Below are 22496 nucleotides of genomic sequence, written 5' to 3'. Positions count from 1 at the left end.
GGCTTTAGATGCTTTTGATGGTAATTGTTTACTCACTGGGATTATGTAATCATAATCTCACCCCTCTTCCTATTCATTTTTCAGGCTGAGGACAATTTGTTGATAGTTGATTAAGACGAGAATTAATCTCGGAGTTGCATCTTAGAAAGTAAGGGTTCGTAGCCTTACATCTTCTTAGTCAGTTGAGGGCCCACGTGTCACTGTAAAAGTAATTTTATTCTTCAGTTATTTGATTTAAAATATGTATGAACATATTTAGCTTTTACACCATGTTTTTGGCGGGTTTTGGTGTTTTCGAAGAAAAATGATGAAAATGCCCCTGTGAGCCAGAAAGTAATAATTTATTATTTTGACTTGGAAATGACTTATGATTTTTTTTAAATGTGAGATTTAATAACTGTCGCTCACTAGGGAGATGCGAAAGCTGATGCTAAGCCTTGCGGGGTTTCGATCGGCATTCGGGGTAATAAGTGTCTATCGGGACATCGCGACGGTTGTCACGGGCTCGATGGGAGTTCCGGGTCGTGACAGTATGCGTGTGTTTGGAAGTAAGAAATAGATGATAGTGACAAAAAAATTAAAAAGAACAGGGCTTTATGGCATAGAGACCCATTGATAAGTTTTTATGGTAATTGTTTGCACTTTTAGTCTCGGAGACTTGGATCCAAATAAAAATATAAAAATTGAGAGCCTTTTTGGCTCGGTTGGTGTTTCTGTAAGAAGTGTAGTTTGAATAGAGCTATTTTAAAGGTGTTGTGATGATAATTCAAATAGCATTTGATAAAATTAACATAGAAGTGTCTAAGGATGTAAAAACCTATTTGATAATGTTTCAATTTATTTTTAATAAATGAAAAACAAAATATGCAACTTTACTAAAGAAACCATAAGTTTTAGGATAAAAGATAAATAAAATAAAATAATTTTATGTTAGCTAAAAAAATCAAATAAATTAAATCATGAAAAAAATTAAACCAAATAAAAAGGATGAAAGTTATAAAATACAAATCTCGCTTTAATATCTTGAATTATAAAATAGTAAAGTGAGAATATAAAGAAAGTATAATAAAAATAATACTGTCGACTTTATATTATTTTAGTTAAAACTTGATGGTCATATTTAGCTATATTACCATAAAAATTAATTATCTACTATTTGGTGGTAATAATTTAATTTTAATATATCCATAAAAAAATCTAAAATAAAAATATCTAAATAGCTCAATGATATTTTAAGTCCATTACAAAATTCAATGTATGTGTATTCTAATAGTGTTCCATTTTTTTATGTAAAATACTCTTAATAGTATTCAATATTCAGATGTTGATTTTTTTTAAAGTAAGTTTTTCTTAATCTCATAACCGTTATGCCATTTGAAGTCTTTAACCTTGAGTAGCTGAAGATTCCCTATGGCATTACAATGTCGTTTCGAACAGAAATGAACTGTACATTTACAAAAGAAGTATCCACACAAAGAACCTTTGGTGGTACTGTTGATCATTCTAACATCGACCCCAAGACTAAACCTATTCCCGCACCTCTAAACAAAAATTACGTGTATATTTACTTAAACCCGTGTCGTGTTGTCGATCGTACACAAAATTGATAGGTCTAGTAAGTGTATATTTACTTGGGTGATTGTTGTGATGACAACACGAATATATTGTCTTAATTGTGACAAGCCCACTTAACTCATCTAAGACAAATTCGAGACATAATTAGTTAATTGTGTTATCATGTACCTGTATAACTTATGATTCGTTTATTTCTCATTTATTTAATCATGTTCATGTATTATGTAGACACGTTTAGTACACGGTTAAGACCCATTAATTGATCCATAAAAATATTAATATTTTTATAATGATTAAGATTTATTGATATTGAATTTTATTATATTTGATAAATATTGTAGTAAATTTGAATAATATAATCATATTTTACTTGTACATATTTTAATTTAATCATATCAATCGTAGATGAATCGTATCAATGATGTAAATAGATTATAAATTGTATAAATTTTAATCATGTTAATGTATCATATTGTATAAAATTTAACTCAATGCATTTAATAAATATATTTTTTAAGGTATTTAATAATAAGCGTGTTAGTTGTATCATGTCGAGTTACATTTATTAAATGTATCTATATACGTGTTTAAAATTTAACACAATTAATTAATCATGTCGTGTTTGTATTTATCCATATAATTATTAATGCCCTATGTTTATATGATACGAATATACGAATTGTCAAATCTAACAATTAGCCATCGCTATCACAAAAGCCATCCAACTAGACCATAACAGATCCAAATTGACCCGATATAACAGTCACATTTCCAAAAACCAAGCCAACACAAGCCAAAGTATTACCTTCCCGTAGTGTGTACAAGTTCAAATTGTCCCACCTCTTTGAGCAAGCAGTCCATTAAAAGTCTGCCACCATTTCCACGGGCGCTGCTCCATTTTGGTTAGCCTTGTAATCACAAAGCTGAGTTTAGAACACCAGAATGATTCTTTGTTGTATATAAAGAAAGAATATCTTATTATATGGCATATGAAAACTAATCATAATGCATAATGAGTAGCCAGAACAATTTACAATTTAATGTTATATAAAACCAATTCTTTCTTTATTTTTAAATTAACTTCAAAGAAGTCATGGATATGATTTTTCCGTGCACATGAAATTAATAAAACATGAGAAAATGAGAGAAACATTAATTTGCATTATTTAAAGTAGCCAATCACATATTAAAGACAAGCGTCATATTGCACTTGTAGAAAATGTATGTGTATGTAAATTGGTAGGACTGTAAGAATTTTTAAGAGCGAGCAATAACCTTGTGCCATGTTTCGTGTGCGCGTTATTGGAGTGAGATTATTAAAGAGATGTGTTGCTGATAAATTATAAAGTTTGGATTGAGTAATATTTTTTTTTTGAAAAATAAGAAATTCATTTCATAATGAAAAATAATAATAGTTATAACATGAGACATAAAAAATAAATACAACCATAGTCCCTAACATTATAACGCTCCAATGACATGAAGATGAGCCTTGTTAAAAACCTTCTCACGGAAAAGCCAGAGAGACAAAATTCACGAGAAGAAAAAAAGAGTGCCCATCAATCATATCGATCTAAATTATCACTAATTTAATTCCACCAACCCATCCTCCTTAATAGCTTGTGGAACAGCCATAAGAACAGTAGACATCTCCCTCCATATATAATACATGATCCATCTGTAGCTCTTTTATTGTTGAACTACGGAATTAGCTTCCCTCCAACAGTATAATATTGCCATTCATCCTACCTCCTCCAAAACCGAATAACAGTCTTCAATTAAATACCCCATATCCCTATTGAAATGTTTACCTTTAATCCAATTGACCACCCAATTGACCACTTGCAAACAATCAATTTCAGCTTCAGACACCTGCACCCTTTCACTACAACACGTCAAAAGGGACAGATGTAAACAGCTTAATTCTGACACCGAAGCATGTGAATGATAGGCAATCCTCGCTCCTCCAGCTAATCAAAATCTCCATTAGAGTTTCGTACTATAAAGCCTGCCCCAACCATTTTCTCACCATTTACATTAAATACCAATGCATCACAATTTAGCTTAAAACCGGCTGGCCTCCTCCATTTTCTTCAACTGAAAAAGACATCAGGTTCGGACTTAGCACCATTACAGCATTACGGAGTTGCAAACTCATTTCACTGCCCAATTTCGCTATCTCATTCGGCAAGCTCCTCTGCCAAGTTTCGGCTTTATCCATTTGCTGCAACAAACAACCTTATCCAGTCTCCGACCGAGGCAAATCGATTGGATATGTCTTTAAAACCCCATTTAGTACAAAACCAAACTGCTCTGGCAAATATACATTTATTTTGTTCATTAATAATCATATTATTGACTAAATACAAATAGTATGGAAATATAATAATTAATTAAATTATGATAATTTATTTTTTTAAATAGTCAAATATGGTCGGACATTTTAGTATTACACACACACTTCAACACTAACACTTCATTGGACTTTCCAGTATCACAACTTAAGATTAGGCATTTTGACCAAAAAACTCTTTCAAGAATGGGGTATGTTGAAGACACTACTACTGGTACTTTAGTTCACAAAAGGGGACATCAAGATGATAACGATGAGGATGATCCTGCACATGCTCCATCTCCACCTCCACTAGTTGGGAGTGCCATGCCATCTTCTGCTTCCACCCATCCTAGCAACATTTTCTCCACTAAGGATGCTTACAATGCTTTACTGGCTAAACTTAATTCGATGGAGACCAAAATCATGGATACTTATGCTACTATGAGGTTTGAAATTGATAACAATACTCGCCGCTTAGGTCTCCTTCAAGACACTATTGAGGAGAAATTTGATGCTGCAAATGATGCCATGACCTCTCATTTTAATGATGTCAACCAACACATTCAACTGATGCTACAACATCAAGAATCCATGGAAGCTCATATTGTACAATTCCTCCCTAAAGAAGGATCTTAGTCCATTGTATGGCTTTCACACCACTGTCATGCCTGCATCTCATGTTTATTTTTATATGAATGTATGGTTGCTTATTTCCCCCCTTGGGTGTTTATTGCTTAAATGATCCTTGTTTATTATCACTTAACTGACATAGTGCTACTACTGCTTATTACACTGCTCTTAATGCTTATATCATTGATGATTTTCGCTAATCCTCATCATTTAAGCTTGAAAATTGTTAACGCTCACACATTGATACCTTTTTACTATAACAAAAAAAGGGAGGAGATTTATGAGCACATTTAAAATACTCTAGTATTCAAGTTGCTGCTGAATTTTTTTTTTTTGGAAACTCTTTGGAAGTTAATGCATAAGTTGAGTGGGAGAAATTCCATTTTAAAATCATTTTAAAACCCTTCTCATTTGAGCTTAAATGATTTCAAACAAAGGCTGGTAGATAGAATTAGGGGGAGTTTTCAAATGCAAATTATGCTCAGGATTTTGCCATATAAAAAAAGACGAGATTGTGTGCCTTGAAAATGACTTATGCTTTGATTTGACAAAATTACATTGATTGAAGTTTGATCACAAGCATTTGAGTAATTTAAGTGATCGTTTTAATCCCCTAAGGTTTTAGAAAATGTTTGATAAGTCTTTTACATTAAGAAGAAACCAAAAAGCTTTCAAACATTGAGTTTTCAACTAGAGGAAACAAAGAGCAAACATGTCACTAGTCTAGTATCGACTACAACTCTTTCATACTTGATCCTACATGCACAAATAAAGAGAGAATGAGGAGAAGCCTTGAGTTTGGGATCAACTTTAGACCTTGAAACTTGATCCTAAGACAGAAATCTAAGAAAAACTAAAGAAAGCTTAGAGGATCGACTCTGAACAAGTCATACTTGATCCTAGAAAGAAGAAAATAAGCAAAAAGTCTCTGAAAGCTTAGAGGATCGACCTTCACATCATCATACTCAGTCCTAAAGCAAGAAAAGAAGAAATGATGCAAGCCTTGGGTTGAGAATCGAGTATCAATTTAAAAACTCAATCCTCAAAGCACAATTTTGAAAAAAATTCAAAATCAAGACCGACTTCCCTTCTCTATACTTGATCCTAGAGACATGGTACGCTTGCAATTAATGCTCCCAACGGCTATTTTCTGCTCCAACTTGTCTCTAACGGCTCTAATTCCTTAAGAGGATGTAAAAGAAGGCTTCCCACTCATTTTGAAGTAAGGGAAGATTTTGAAACTAATTCCAACTCTTGAGAAAAGCTTCAATTTCGTTTATTTCTCTCTTGCACCTTATTTAAGTCTCCCATCAAAGCATTCAAAGCTATTCGTTGATTATCGTAAGCTGATACTGTGTAATTTATTACAGACATTCTCTTTTCAAGCTTAAACATTTAGCTTATCAGCCTTTGAAAGGCATTTATTGCTTCTCTCTCATTGTAAACACTTTTGCAAAAGTTCTAACTTAGCTTTGAAAAGTTAGTGTGGGTTGTGCTTGATCCCGTAAAAGACATTGTGAGGGTTGTGCTTGAACCCATAGCAAGGCATTGTAAAGGCATTGTAAAGGTTCTGCTTGAGTCTTAGAAAGTATTTGTAGTGGATTTAAAATTTCTCAGTTAGGTAAGGGAAAGGACATAGGCAAGGATGCTAAACCTTTATAAAAATGCTTGTGCCTTTGTTCTTCTTTTGCTTTGGTTTCCATTGCTACATTTTAGTTCAAGAAAATCAATTTCATTATGGCAAAATCATTTCAAGAAAACCAACTCCTTTGTTTTCAACTCAACTGGTAAAACTTGTTTAAAAGGAATTTAAGTTTTACTAAGTTTACAAAGATTTATTTCAAAACACCCAACTCACCACCTTCTTGGTCTTATTCATATTGAGCTTACTACACTAACAACACACTTATTCTTCAAGAGGGATTTATGAGCTTGCCAACTTGGACAATGAAGGATAGGATCACTTACCACCATTGTGTGAAATTAAAAAGAAGTAAAGTTTTCTTTTGTCTCTTTCTTTCAATTTATATTGTTATTGTTATTATTTGTTTATTTTTTTCATTTCTATTCTATTGGCTCATATGTTTGAAGTTTTTATACATTTTCTTCTCCAAATTTTTACGAACCATGAACCATGTTCTTCTTCTTTCTTTTTTATTATGTCATATGTGAGAATATCTTCTACTTGTTATGTTCTTCTTTTTTCTATTATGTGGATTTTATTTTCTATGATTTTAGTCTTTAAAAATTAAAAAATATTATGTAATTCTCAAATATAAGTTGTAGTGTTGCATTGTTGCTTAAAATCTCATTAATATATCATTTTTTTATTAATCCTGATTATATAAGAGAAAATTGTCTTGAGTATATCTTTTTTATCTACTTTACATTTTAAATTTGGTTAAAAGAAAATCATCTTGAGTATATAAGAGGAAATTATCATGAGTATTTAGTTTTAAACAATCTTAATTATATAAGAGAAAATTGTTAATCTTGTACATCGTATTTAACTATTTATATTTTATGCATTATAGTTTTACATTTAGTATTATAAGTTTAACGAGAAATAAAATAAGAATATTGGATGTTGACTGCATTAATTTTTTTTTCAAGTTGGATTAAAGTAAGAGCAAATTGAAAAAAATTGACAAATTCTTTAAAAGAAAAGATAAAATCTTCCAAATGATTTTCTTACGCTTAAGCCACCAAGCCTCAATGCTTTAGCTCATGAATAACAGTAATGTAAATTAAAACATCCAAGACTTAATCTTGAAGAAATAGATGCTTTTTAGAATAGAGTTAATAATTGATAAATTTAAATTTAAGAAACATCTTCGAACATAGCATTCTTAAAAGACTATTGTAAGTCTTTCTTTTCTTGATTTATATGTTATATAAAATTATTATCTATTATAAATCTTTTTATTATTAATTAAGTTCAACATATTAGTTTTAAAATTTTTAACCTTTCTTTCTTTATCTGTAGTCTCCAACAAAAGTTGGTTAACTTCACCCTTGAATGTTGCCTACATATAATTCCAAGTCATGAACTTGAAAAATGTCACGTCCAGCTGAAAGTAGGGAAATAGAGAAATTAAATATTAAAAAAGAAAAAAAATAAGCATCCATTTGGCTAACATGGTACCACAACTTCAGTTTGGTTGGTTGTTGGTTCTTAATTATAACATTAAAGTTTGGTTGGTTGTACTATTCTTTCATGGGATGGAAATTTCTAACTATTGGGCCAAATGCTAATGACTTCTGCGAAGATGTGGACCAAATTCTTTGCATCTAAGCCTTCGACATCAGGAGCGGGTCCTACGCAATTGTGCATTCTACAGCCCTAATGCAACCGTCAAAAGCATCCACCTTCTTCTTCCATGACTTGTTTGAAGCTTCCGAGCAAATTCTTAGCTAGCGCTTGTCATTGCTGGAATTATATAAGAATATAAATATTATACTTTTGTATAATACTATTTGTTGAAAATGGAAATATAAAGTATTTTTTGTTATGAATATTTTTGTGAATATCCATTTATATTATCTATATCTAGATTTGATGTAGATTAGATTGGATTAAGATTTAATCCATCTGATCCTAAGTGTTATCTTCATCTTGTAAATTCAATCTAGATAAGAGGTTATTAGTCTATAAATAGGCCCCTTCACTTCATTTGTAAATATACACTTTAATAAGATCTCTTTTCCCCTCCTAAATACTCTCTTTATTCTCTTTAATTGTTCTTTCAATTATCTTTATTTGTTCTTTTAAGTTATTTTTCATAACACGTTATCAGCACGATCCTCTCTGCTCTCTCAAGTTTTGGAATTATTTTGTTTTATCATCTTCATGCTTCAAAAGGATTTCAATGATTCAGTTTTGATTTATAGTTTTAGCAAATCAGGTAAGTGTTGCTATTACTTTGTTTTCATCATCTCAAAGCTTTAAAAAGATTTCAATGATTGGTTGTAACAAAATCAAGTAAGTAACTGATATCTCTTTAGTATTTCTATTCTCTTACAATCAACTTGAATATGAATTTTATTATCATATAGCATATATTATATTCTGTCTCTTAATTGGACAGTGAATTTGCTATTATATAGTTATTAATGAAAAACCATGAATGTCCATTCCTTGAAATGAATGTGACAAACGAGCTACTAATAAAAATTATGAATGTTCATTCCCTGAAGTAAATGCAACAAATGAACTACTAATGAAAAATTATAAATACGTCCATTCCTTGAAGTGAATGTGACATTATTTAATAATTATGGTCATAATCATGAATCCATTCATTCATTGAAGTGAATGCAACATCATTTAATTACGATGGCCATAATAATTTACACTATCACTATTTTAATTATAATTTTACCACCAGAAGTGGATGAATAATTTTATCATCTGAATTCAAGAATAATTTTACCACTACAAGTGGATAGATAATATTACCATCAAAAGTGGATGGATGCATTAACTCACTAAAAAAAAAATGGATAATCCACCATAAGTGGATAACCCATCATATGGGGATCACCCACCAAAAGTGGATGTGTAATTGTAACCTACCACAAATAGATGAATACTTTCAATGCACCAAAAGTAGATAGATACCTTAAACCACTAACCCACTAGAAGTGGATAACCCTTTAAAAAGTGGATGAATACTTGTAATCCACCAGAAGTGGATAAATAATGAAAAGAATAAAATGAATATAGAAAACGTATTGTTATTGATGTGGCATGAAAGATCATTGGTCACGTACTTGTTGTACGTCTTTAATCTTATCAAGTATCACTGAAAATTAAAACCTTTTGTGATAATTTTAATCATGGCTAAGTTGATATAGCACATCAAGACATTTGTCCATCCTGAAAGAGGAATTGATTACATGATTGGTAATAGAAATATCTATTATTGATTTTATTGTCCTGAAAAAGAATTGATCATTCGATTGGTGATAGAAATATCTAAGAATGAACTTAATAATAATTGGTATATTTAGTATAACTAGATTATGAAGATGCTTTAATATGTTTAAATGATATGTTCTTATTATGTGTTTTAATTTTATATTTAATATTCTTTTATATTAACTTGCAAATTTCTTATTGTATATATCTTATTTTATTGAAGGAAACTGATGGCAAATTTTTTATTGCAAATTTCTTATTGCAAATTTCTTATTGCAAACTTCTTATTGCAAATTTCTTATTGACAACATTTCTATTCTTTTAGCAAATTTCTTATTGCAAATTTCTTTTGGCTTCTGATTGCAATCCCATTTGCACATTCGTGGGTAGACATTGTCCTTCAGACTAGAAGGGGCAACTATTTTTTGGAAGGCTGAAATTGCCTCCATTGCCCAGAACTGCAAGTCAAATATAACCATTATCAGACCGTAAATCATAAACAAGTGCAGCCATAAATTATTTTTTCAAAAGGAAACTGAAAAATGTTACGTGATAGTACCTGTATCACCCATGCGAATCCGTAAATGTTGTAGCGTAACCGATTTTCCTTTGTCACGCTTGAGTCAGGCACTTCGAACCCCTTCAAAAGGTAGTCCAAGGTTAGCTTTCAAACATAGTGCCCCCATGGGAAGAGATTCCAAGCGTCGATATCTTCCACCAACGACAGCAACCAAGGCGTCACCAGTCTACGGTAGTCTTGACCAAATAAAATGTTATTCGTGATCAAGACGAGTGCTATCTTGGTCGTGTCTCCTGGTTGCTGGAAGTTACCCCAGCGGAACGTATCAAGCAAAGCCTGCAGCTTAACTCTCTCCTACCATTTTCGTATCTGTCATGAATTTCGTCCACAACAACCTCGTACGGTTGTCTGAACACATCGAGCATTGGACCAAACTTTAGCTCGGTGATGAGGCAGAACTCCTGCTTTGATAGCCGCTCATTGCTCTTGCCAATGGCAAACCATAGCTCGTGGTTCATTAACTGGCTCTCAGTGATCCGGCGAATCATGATACTGTGCAGGAGACCGACGCAAAAGTACCATTGTGGATAGATGTTCAGGAGCATTCCGAAGCACGTACGCTTCACTGCATCGTACTCCCCCTTCTGTTGGAGAGTCTTTGTGATGTAATGCAGCTGCGACCACTTACAGTGGGTGTTAATTACGACGTTGAATGCCCACTTCTCTCTAGACACAATCAGCAAACTGTCAAGATCCTTATATTGTCTGCATTAGATCTGCAAAATATGGCACACATGCACCAGTGAGTTAAGTCGTAATGTGCAACAAGGTATACCAAAGACATAATTAAGGAATAAATGTTGTGAAACACCATGCATGACAAGCAAAATGTTGTGACACGCCATGCATGACAAGCAAAATGTTGTGACACACCATGCATGACAAGTAAAATGTTGTGACACGCCATGCATAACAAGTAAAATCTTGTGACACGCCATGCATATCAAGTAAAATGTTGTTCACACGCCATGCATATCAAGTCAAATGTTGTGACACGCCATGCATATCAAGTCAAATGTTGTCACACGCCATGCATATCGAGTCAAATGTTGTCACACGTTAACGCTGACTATAATAACAATGGCGTGACACGGTAAACACCAAAACCCCTTAAAACCACTAGACTTAACCCCAAAAACCATCAAACCAGCAAGAAAACACAGTCTAAACATTTGCAAAACAAAACAAAAAATACGAACATATCAAACAAACCCAGCAAAAAAGTAAAAAATTAACGAACACAAGAATGTTTTAATTTGAGACTCACTGACATCTTCACTCATAGCTGACATTGTTGCTGGTGTTGTGCTGCCTTTACGTTTGCAAAGAGCCTTCTTGAACACTCCGGTATCTACGAAAATGAGAAATGAATCACACAGACTTTAAGAATTCTGAAAAATAACTGTTTAAAATGAAAAATGGCCTTATAATATTCTTATTTATTTGTTTCACTAAAGGGAATTAATTCAGTGGAAGTCCAAACGATTACCACGTTAATTGCCTGCTTTTTTTTTCCTTTCTCTATTTCAAACCATGACGTGTTAGCTGTTCAAGCAATGTCGTGTCACACACTTTAAACCATGGCGTGTCAACTTTTCAAGCAATGCCATGTCACACACTCTAAACCATGGCGTGTCAGCTTAACAAGCAATGTCGTGTCACACACTCTAAACATAGCGTGTCACCAACTCTGAACTCTGGCTTGTCACAGCTTCCCTCCATGGCGTGTCACCAACTCTGAACTCTAGTGTGTCACAGATTCCCTCCATAGTGTCTCAGCAACTTTGAATGCTAGCCTGTCACAGATTCCCTCCATGGTGTCTCATCAACTCTGAACGCTGGCGTGTCACAGATTCCCACCATGGCGTGTCACCAACTCTTAACTCTGGTGTGTCATAGTTTCCCTCCATGGCGTCTCACCAACTCTGAACACTAGAGTATCACAGTCGTGTCACACATTCCCAACATGATGTTTCACGAACTCTAAACCTTGCCCTACCACAACCGTCTCACATATGGCCTGCTATAACAGAACCATTTCCTGCTTTGGATTCACATCTTTCTCCTTTCAATTCACCACTGTATCAAGGATTTCTAGTTTCACATCATTAGCCAAGCTTTCCATTCATCACAATCGGTTCCTCGTTCGGTTTAATATCACTTTTCTCCTATTATCTGAATGTCATGACCCAAATATTTGAAAAACCATCTAATGTAACATTATTTTGTTTTGCACAACCTTCACAAAAAAAATATGGATGTTTTGCACAAAATTAGATGTTCGCAAAATTCTTTGCATATTTATTTATTTATTTCCATTTTTCGCCTGTTTGAGAGTGCATGCTAAAGAAGATGGCTCATTAAGGGCATTTTTATTCCAAAATCTATTCTGGTGGCTAAAAACAGTTAAAATTATCTCGAGGGTTTACAAAAACACGTTATTTTTAAGGTTTAAAAAAAAATTCTCCTATTTTTTATTCTATTTACGCTAAGCAAATTTTTTACTAAATAAAATGGGCAAACCCCGATAAACCAGTCCAAATCCACAATCAGTGGGAAAGGCCTCACCTTGCTTGGGCTAGAGCAATGGCCCAAGGTGACTCGTCTGCACAGAAGTGCCCCAAGCCCGCTTTGTTGGCCTACTGTACTCCTTTCAAAATGCACCATTTAGGGCTCCCAAAGCTCGCTCAAACAATGTCGTTTAGGCATTACTCTCTTAACGCTCGTAACTTAATGAAACGACACTATTTTAGCCTCTAAGCCTAGGTATAAAAGCCTTCTTTTCTTTTTTTTTCCCTTCATTTTCTCTTTTTGTTTTCTCTCTCTACCACCGACTTCTCCACCTTCTCTCTAAAAAAACAAAAGCCAAAATCTTTCCTCTTTTCTCTCTCTCTAATCGGACACTTATCTCCTTGTTATCTCTTTCTTTTTCGATCTATTTTCAAAAGCCACTAAATTTGAAACCTAAACTCCCCAAAACCATGAAAATCCCAAAAGAAAAGAAAGAGCAAAAAGAAATCCCCCGATCCTACTGATTTTTTTGTTTTTTCGATTGCTTTGCCTTTTGTGGGTTTTTTTTTTTTTTTTACGTTTAGTTTTTGATTGTGGCTAGGAATTTTGGCTAGTAAAAAACTAGGGTATTTTGGTTCTTGTTTTCTTAAGGATTTTTATACTTCTAGCAAGGGCTTTTATGGTTTTGGTAGGCCAAGGTTCTTCAAAAATGAGATTTTTAGCTACTGGTTTTTTCATTTCTATCATTCTTGTTGAAATCCGGCATCCTCTTTTAACCAAAAATTTTGAGGGTTCTTATAAAACCCGATTGTCCAAGTTTTTGGACAATCATAAAGTGAAATCATGCTCTTCTGAGCATGATTTCACAAGTGAGGGGCTCCAAGTCTAAGAAAATCTATGGGTGGCAGTTGGAGGTAACCCAAATTCAGTTGCCAAAGGGGTATTGAATGTTTTGTGTAGGCTGTTTTCTGAAAGAGTTGACATGGAGACCATGCGTCTTAGTTTTTTTTTTATTATGATTTATTTATTTTATTTATTATTTGTTATTTAAAAAAATAAGTGTCTACAATTATTTTTATTTATATTTGTTTATACTATTTACTCATATGTTTTAAGTTTCTATAGATTTTCTTCTAAAAATTTTTCCGAACTATCAATCATATTCTTTTTCTTTTCTTATATCATATATGGGTTTTATTTTTTACTTGTCATGTTTTTCTTTTTACTATTATGTGGATTTTATTTTCTATAATTTTAATTTTTAAAAATTAATAAATTATTATGTAATTTTCAAATATAAGTTGTAGTATTGCATTGCTACTTAATATTTCGTTAATGTATCTTTTTTTCTTAATCTTAATTATGTAAAAGGAAATTATCTTGAATATATCTCTTTTATATGCTTTATGTTTTATATTTAGATGAAAGGAAATTATTTTGAATATATAGTCTTTAAACAATCCTGATTATATTAAAAAAAATTATTAATCATGTATATTATATTTAATTATTTATATTTTATGAATTATAGTTTTATATTTAGTATTATAAATTTAAATAGAAATAAAATAAGAATATTAAAGGTTGACTGCATTAAATTTTTTTCAAGTTTCATTAAAATATGAGTAAGTTGAAAATAATTGATAAATTCTTTAAAAGAAAAGATGTAAATGGTCTAAATGATTCTCCTACACTTGAGCCACCAAGCCTTAATGCTTCAATTCATGAACAAGAGTAATGTGAATTAAAATGTTCAAGATTCAATCTTAAAGAAATAGATATTTTTCAGTACATAATTAATAATCTTTTAATTAATATTTTTCAGTACCCACAAATACACAATGTTTAAGTAATCATCGTACAGAAAATTTTAGTTGTGTATTGTGCTTCAATATCTACTAGTTATCCTTGTTTCAAATCTAGCTCAATATCTCTCCACAGTGACTTGGGGACATTTTGATGAACTCAGAGAACTTGAATTTGAGCTGTGATAAACCGCAAACTTGAGGACATCTCTGCTCATGTAACTTTCTTCATCATCAAGTCAGACAACGCTTGGAACTAGAACTAATCTTTCCGAATCCAATAGGTTACGGTGAGCATTAATCAGAGAAATTAAGCAAGAACTTTCTTAGTTTACAATGAGAATTAGCCACCTACCTCCTAATTTTTCTCATAAGCTTAATAAAAGGACGGATTTGATTTTCCTGCATGCATTATTTCTTCTACCGAACTTGAAAATGTCAATATAAGAATTTTGGCATGATTATAAGAGGTAGATTAGGTCAGTTTTATATTAAAATGAAAAACACACACACAGCTTGCAATAACTTAAAAACGAAATGTGATGTGTTAAAACATGCTTAAAGTCTTAAACACATCATAAAATCTACATTCCATGTCAGGAGAAATAATAAATTATTGTCTACGTGCTCGTTTCATAGTGAAATAACCAAAAAATAGTCAAGCTCAAAAGGTATTTATTATCATGTTGCAGATTTCCTTTAGCCAACTTTCAGGTCTGGGTTTGATAGAGCATACTACATATCCTAAGTGATTGGTTAAACGCATAAGCATTTGCTATAGGCAGTTATTCACGCCAAACACCTTTTTGTGATTAATGTAAGCTCAGAACTTGCTAATATGCTTGCCGCTATAAATGAGATGTTAAGATGCTTCGAAGACAAACTTTGGGTGGCATGTTGTATAATGAACTAATCATATGCAACTAATATACTACATATTAATTTTAGAACAATTGGCTAAGCAGTCTGATTTATGCAACAAGCTAATGACCCAAGGCTTCTCTTTCTTCATATTTTACTAAACCAAAAAGGTACTTTTTCTGATTAATGAATTTCTCTGTAGTTTCTGTTCTTGTATCCTTTCTTAATTGACACAAAATATTATACAGAACAATATGGGGATCATTTCAGTACATATTCCCTAAGAATGATAAGAAAGCATGATCTGTTTCAGAACAGTGTTAGTGTCTTCAAAAGCATTCAAAGCACATGAAGGTCGACCATGAGAGCTAATGTTCCCTGACTAAAATGCCTTCTTTTGCTTGTGAATGGCCATGATCAATTTAATAGTTTATTATTTAGAACACAAACTCTCTTAGTATACAATCATTTTTCCCCAAAAGGACAAGAGCATAGATTGAAACAACATATTTTTCCTAAATGTCTACACTAAGATTATTTCTCAGGGCATAACAATTCAGAATAGCAATAGACAAAATTTAAAGAATAAGATTACCCCATTCTGCAGTTTCTCTTGGTAAAACCCTGCTTTTAAAGTCGCATCTGCATCTATAGCAAGTACCCCGATTTGCAAAGGGAAAATGGTTTACTCATAACAGGATCTAATAGTTTAAATTATAATATTAAAAGGAAAAATATATGAATTTATTTTTTTTCAAAAATTAAAAATTATATATATAATTTAAGTAAATTATAAATGATTGAATGAAAATGGTTCACTCATAATTGTAAAACTTTACTTCAATTTAAAATATTAATAAAATTCTTTGATAATGCAACACTTGCTCGAACACTTCTTTATGTAGTTTTTCATTTTTTATTTATATTATGGTTTATATTTAACGTAGTTGTTCTTTATGTTGTTTGTTTTTGACCGTATTGTTACTTTCAATTATCCTAAAAATATTGTTGCTTACTCTGTTTTTCATGAGACTTTTATGTCTGTCTTGTTATGTTTCGAGAGTGTGCCATGCTCATTGAATTATTGAACCTTAGGACGAAATTCTTTGCCAGCGACTAGCATTTTCTCATTTCTCAAGTTTCTTTTGTCAAATCATTTATGGAATTAGATAAAACCTTATAGAAAATAAACATATTTTAATCTGGTACAATTAAATATGGAAATGTAAACATTTTACATTATGAAAACAGATATTGCAATTACAAAAATATATAGTTTTTCGCACCTTTTGAATTTTACTTGCTAGAGTCCACATTCCAATTACTGCAATACGAAGTTAATTTTCCAATCTTACAAGTTACAATCAAATTCTACAATTTTTTTAAGAATTATTGTTAACATGAATAAAGTATACTAATTTTATTTTTATCTTAAAATATTATAATATTTTTTATTTTATTTTTTAATATCCTAAAAGTTGAAAAATAAACAGAACATAATAAAAATAAAAATAAAAATTTGAAATATAATAATAATGGAGATGAAAGTTATTCCTCCTAATATTTAATCCAAGACATTAATCTTCTTTTCTTAAAAAAACAATTAACCCAAGTTTTTATTATCACAACCTTAGTATTTGTTACAAGAACATAAATCTTATATTCTGAAATTGCATACATACATATAAGGTTAATCCTATTAATAGTCTAATTCTAATTAGCTAATAGTATTGTAGTATAACTTTAACTAGAAATTATAATCAAACTAACTAACAAAATTGTATTATTCTAATTAGATAATTTGTACAATTATCTTAACATCCTTCAAACTCAAGGTGGTCTGGTAGATATCAACTTGAGTTTAATCGACTAGAAAGATTGGTCTTGATAAAAATATCAACATTTTAATTTAAAAAGGATACACAAGTGAAATGAGGAGTTGCCTGGGTCACATGATGATGCAACAAATAAAAATAGAATAATACTTGAAAAAGTCTCTAAATCATTTAAAAAATATAAATAAGTTTATTCTTTTATTGCATTTAATCAACTCTTTATAATTTTATTTTAAGTCATATACATCTTAATGATTGATGGTTAACTTTAGTCAAAATATAATTTATCATTATATGCCATGTGGTGCTAATGTAGTATGTTGATATTAGAGCGGAGCCTCCTTTAACTCTAGTGGGGGAGGGGGGGGGGTGGGGTTAAAATTTTTTTTATACCATATAAAATATTTAAAATTTTTAATATAATCTCTTCATGGCCTCCCAAAATAATTTTTATTTAATAATTAATACAAATAAAGAATAATAAAAATATCCCACATGTCTCACTCAACTTTAAATTTTTTTCTTTTCTTCTTTCAATTTATATTATTATTTATATATATATTTCTTTATACTATTTGCTCATATGTTTTAAGTTTCTATAAATTTTTTTTTCCAAATTTCTATGAATCATCAACTATATTTTTTTTTCTTTTTTCATATCATATATGGATTCTATCTTCTACTTGTCATTTTTTTCTTTTTCCTATTATGTGGATTTTATTTTCTATAACTTTTATCTTTAAAAATTAATAAATTATTAATAGTTTTCAAATATAAATCGTAGTTTTGCACTGCTGCTTAAAATTTCATTAATGTATCTTTTTTATTAATCTTGATTATGTAAGAGGAAAATATCTTGAATAAGAATATTAAAGGTTGATTGTATTGATTTTTTTTTTCAAGTTTGATTAAAATATGAGTAAGTTGAAAACAATTGACAAATTCTTTTAAAAAAATGCAAATCATCCAAATGATTCTTCTACATTGAGCCACCAAGCCTTAATGCTTCAACTCATGAACAAGAGCAATGTGAATTAAAATGTCCAAGACTCAATTCTAAAGAAATAGATATTTTTCAATACATAATTAATAATTACTGAATTTGAATTCAAAAAATATGGTCAAAAATGACTTTCTTAAAAAATTATTGTAAATCTTTCTTTTCTTGATTTACATGTTATATAAAATTATTTTTATTATCAATTTTTTTATTATTGATTAAGTTCAACATATTAGTTTTTAAAATTTTTAAGTTTTATTCTTTTGTCTTTAGCCCCCCAAGAAAAATTTGCTAACTTCACCCCTAACTGATATGTCATAATAAATTATGACGTGGTATGTTGATGTGGTCATGTGACATTGTCACCCTCCACATCAGTGCCGCGAGTATAAAAGGATAAGCATCCATTGATTAAGATGATGAAAGCACCCCACCAAGCCAGCTAATATATTATAAGTAACAATTGCACATTTCTTGCCAGCTAATATATTATAAGTAACAATTGCACATTTCTTCTATTGGAATGGAATAGAATATTTCTTTTTCATGCCAAAAATAAAAACAATATTTTCACGTGAAATTTCCAACTATCAAGCCCACCAATATTTCTTATCATCGGCGAAATTACATAAAAATAAAAAATATTTTGCTTTTGTACACAATGCTATTTGTTGAAATGGAAATACAAAGTCTATTTAATTTTCTTTTACTAATTAAAAAGGAAATTTCAATTACAAAATTATAATATTATGCTTCTTTTTTTCTATTTTTAATTTGTTATGGCTAGGTTAAATGTATGACATTTTCTCACATAGTACTCTAAGGTTTTTTTTCATAGACTAAATACCTAAATAAGCCCTAAACTATGTCAAAAAAATCAATTAAGTCCTTATCATTTTCTTGCGTTCAAATAAGCCACATAACTTTTATTTTAAAGTCAAATAAACTCCTCTTACTAACTGTTGACTTTCTCACTAACTATTGAAATAAGCCCTAAACTATGTCAAAAAAATCAATTAAGTCCTTATCATTTTTTTGCGTTCAAATAAGCCCCATAACTTTTATTTTAAGTCAAATAAGCTCCTCTTACTAACTGTTGACTCTCTCACTAACTATTGATTAACTTTTGTTAATCAATTGTACAATTGGAAATTTTGTAACATTTGGCAAATGATGTGCATTAAAACTTTTTTTAATTTTTTTTATAATTGAAGGAGAGGGGATTTGAACATTGCTCTTTAAGCATGGGCATTATGCAGCAACCAATGAGCCAAATGCTCGGGTGCGTATTAAAACTTATTGACTAGGAATTGGGTTTTCCTTTTTTTACCCACCACATGTTCAAAAATAATTGGATTAAAGATATGAAAAAAAATTAAAATAAACTAATTGCTTTTAAACTAAGTCCTGATTACCATCGTTTTTAACATGAAATAGGCTTTTAATAGAAAAAGCAATTGAGTTTGAGAATAAAACCCAAGCGTCATGGGTTAGGGATTATCAAAGTGAGAAGACGTATGAGAAGACCTTCTGTAGCAATTCTTTTTCATGATTATAACACCTTCATGATGAATATCTACTTCAAGCCTAGGAGACTCATCTTCAATTTGTATCTATTTCTCAACATAAACAAATTTTAAAATGAGGGTTAAATTTTATCCTTGTAACCTTGTGTTAGGGATTATAAGGGGTGCTTCATTCAAGGCCTAAAGGTTCAACTTTAATTTCGAAAGAATATTTCTCTTCAACATATGGGATATGCTAATCATTAGTACCAGGCTTCCAATTCTCATTCTCACCATTACATGAAGGAGTTTCTATCTATGAAGCAACGTTATGATAAGCTATAGGAAGAGGATGGATTGACCAAAAAGAAAAGGGCTTTCTTTAAGAGTTGATCTTCTTGCTCTGAATCCTTGGTGACTTATTTCTCAGTATCAATGGTATCATCAAACAAGCTTGGATTGTTCATCCTTATGGTTTTGAATGTTCTTTGTTTCTTCTTTTGGAAGAAGAGTTTTGATAAATTAATTATTGAGGTAGGAGATCACAAAGAAGGATGTTGCGAATTTAAAAGGACTAAAAGGAACAATTTCACTTGGAGAAGGATTGTTATTTCTCTTTAATATGAAAATTAATATAAATTTGCATAGATAAAATAAAATGGCACATCAACATGCCACGTGACAAATGATGTGGTATAAAACTGCCAATTGTATTGCTGACTAACTTAGTGAAAGGGACTTATTTGGTTTAAAATAAAAATTTAGAGATTTATTTAAACGTAATAAAAGGATAAGGGCTTAATTAACTTTTTGATATAGTTCAGGGGTTTATTTGAATATTTAGCCTTTTTCATATAAAACCTTGAATTTTGCTACTATTCCCATGAGGGATAATTGTGTTAAAGTTTTATAAAAAAAATAAAACTTTTATAATTTTCACTAAAAAGACAATAAGACTCTTATGTTTTGTATTTGAATTTTAAACCTTCTTCACATACTTGAGGTTAGGAAAAATACATATCAAAAAGGAGAAAAAAGTTGATGATTATGTGCGCTGAAATTGTTTTTTTTTTAACAGTAGGGAATAAAAATCACTCTTAATTTCTCATACACAAAAGAAATATAGTTAGATTCCAAGTTCTCTACTTCTTTCTTGAGCCTCCTAAAACTATAAATGGAACAAAACAAATTGGTTAATAATCTTGCGAAAGTTGGAGTGGATCGAGGTGCTGATCTTTTGGGAATTTTCAGTTCACTAGTCTATCCTATTTGCTGCTTTTTCCCTTTGACGGGTCTATCCTACCTTTCTAATATGTTTTATGTTTCTTCTTGTGCCTAGCATTAAGCTCCTCCTTGAATGTCTGGGGTTTGCGTTTGGCCTCTGACTGGGTAGTGCTTGTACTCTCTGTGGAGTCCTTTTTTGCGTGACTCTACTTAATCAATAAATTGTTATTAAAAAATTATAAAAGAAATATTTATTATTTTTTATAAAAAATTAACTGAAAATTTAACATCTTTACCCCTATAAGAATAATAACAAAATACAAGGTTTTATATGAAAAAAAAAACCTTAAAATACTATATGAGAAAATATCATACCACAAACGATATATGTGGAACTTACTCTTTTTTTTTTTTTTGAAAGGTAGTGAAAATATATTGCTATTAATGCTTTTTACAATTGGGTGTCTAGGAAAGCCTTCCCCTTGTCAATAAAAAATAACTGTAGCTACACAAAGAACCTGCAGAGGAGAAAGGAAGTTTACTTGCCATTCTCAGGGTACACTGTACAAAAAAACAAAATCCCACCCCAAATGAATAAAACTGCAGCTACACAAAAAACCTGCAGAGGAAAAAGGAAGCTTACTCTTATTATTATTATTATTATTATTATTATTATTCCAATTTCCTTATCTTATTCTTTTCTCTCTTTTCAATTATTGCTTCAATAAATATAATATTAGTTTATTAAAATGTATAAATTGGATTTTTTAAAAAAAGAAAAAAAATTAAGTTTTTTACTATTAATTTTCTTAAAACAAATATTTAATAATTTTTAAAAGTTAATGATAGTCAATGAACATCTCTAATTGTTTAAAAATCCAGGTTAATAAATGCATTAACGAAGATTGATTAACTATAATAGATCAAGTAGGACCTAACAATAAAAATTCAATGGGTAATAACAAGTTACTATGTGTTGTTATTATGCATTGAATTTTTTATATTAAACAGCCTCATTCTAGAATATTCAAATAATCTCATTTTAAAATATTCAATGCAACTGTTACAAAGAAAGGATAAGTAAAAGGCTCCTAATGGAAATGTTAAATGCCTGTAGTAACAGAGGCATAATAACAAATTTCACCTACATGAATATTGAAGTGGTGTCGCTTCAAACAAGAGTTAAAAAGGTTTACTCTTGTAAATATTTATAAAATCAGGATTAGTACAAAGCCATATAAGTGCTACATCAATTAGCAGAATCTTAGAGCGATTAAATAATGCTATGTGTATGATATTTTTGGTTATGACATAAGAAGTTATGGTTTAATCCCTATAATACTAATAACTTTGTTTTAATTTTAAAATTTTTATACTAGTAGAAAGTTCAAATCTTCAATATACTTAAATATTACAAATTAGTTTGTAATATTTAAGATTTTCATTGGAAGATAATTTTTCAAGATATGATTGTTTAGATTAAAACACAACTTTTTGAATAAATAAAAATGTTTTCAACCAACACAACTATTGAAACACAACAGACACATTTGTTGAAACATAATAGACTTCTTTGTTGAAACATAACAAACACAACTTTTCAATATTTATAAAAAGAATGTACTTCCAAGACTTCAACCTTCAAAAGTATTCTGCAATTAGCTTATTCTATCTTAAAGAAGAGTCTTTGTCTGCAAATCTCCATAATAAGCAA

The sequence above is a fragment of the Theobroma cacao genome, chromosome 6, assembly GCF_000208745.1.
Source record: "Theobroma cacao cultivar B97-61/B2 chromosome 6, Criollo_cocoa_genome_V2, whole genome shotgun sequence".
NCBI lineage: Eukaryota > Viridiplantae > Streptophyta > Magnoliopsida > Malvales > Malvaceae > Theobroma > Theobroma cacao.
Note: the sequence above shows the minus strand (reverse complement) of the source record.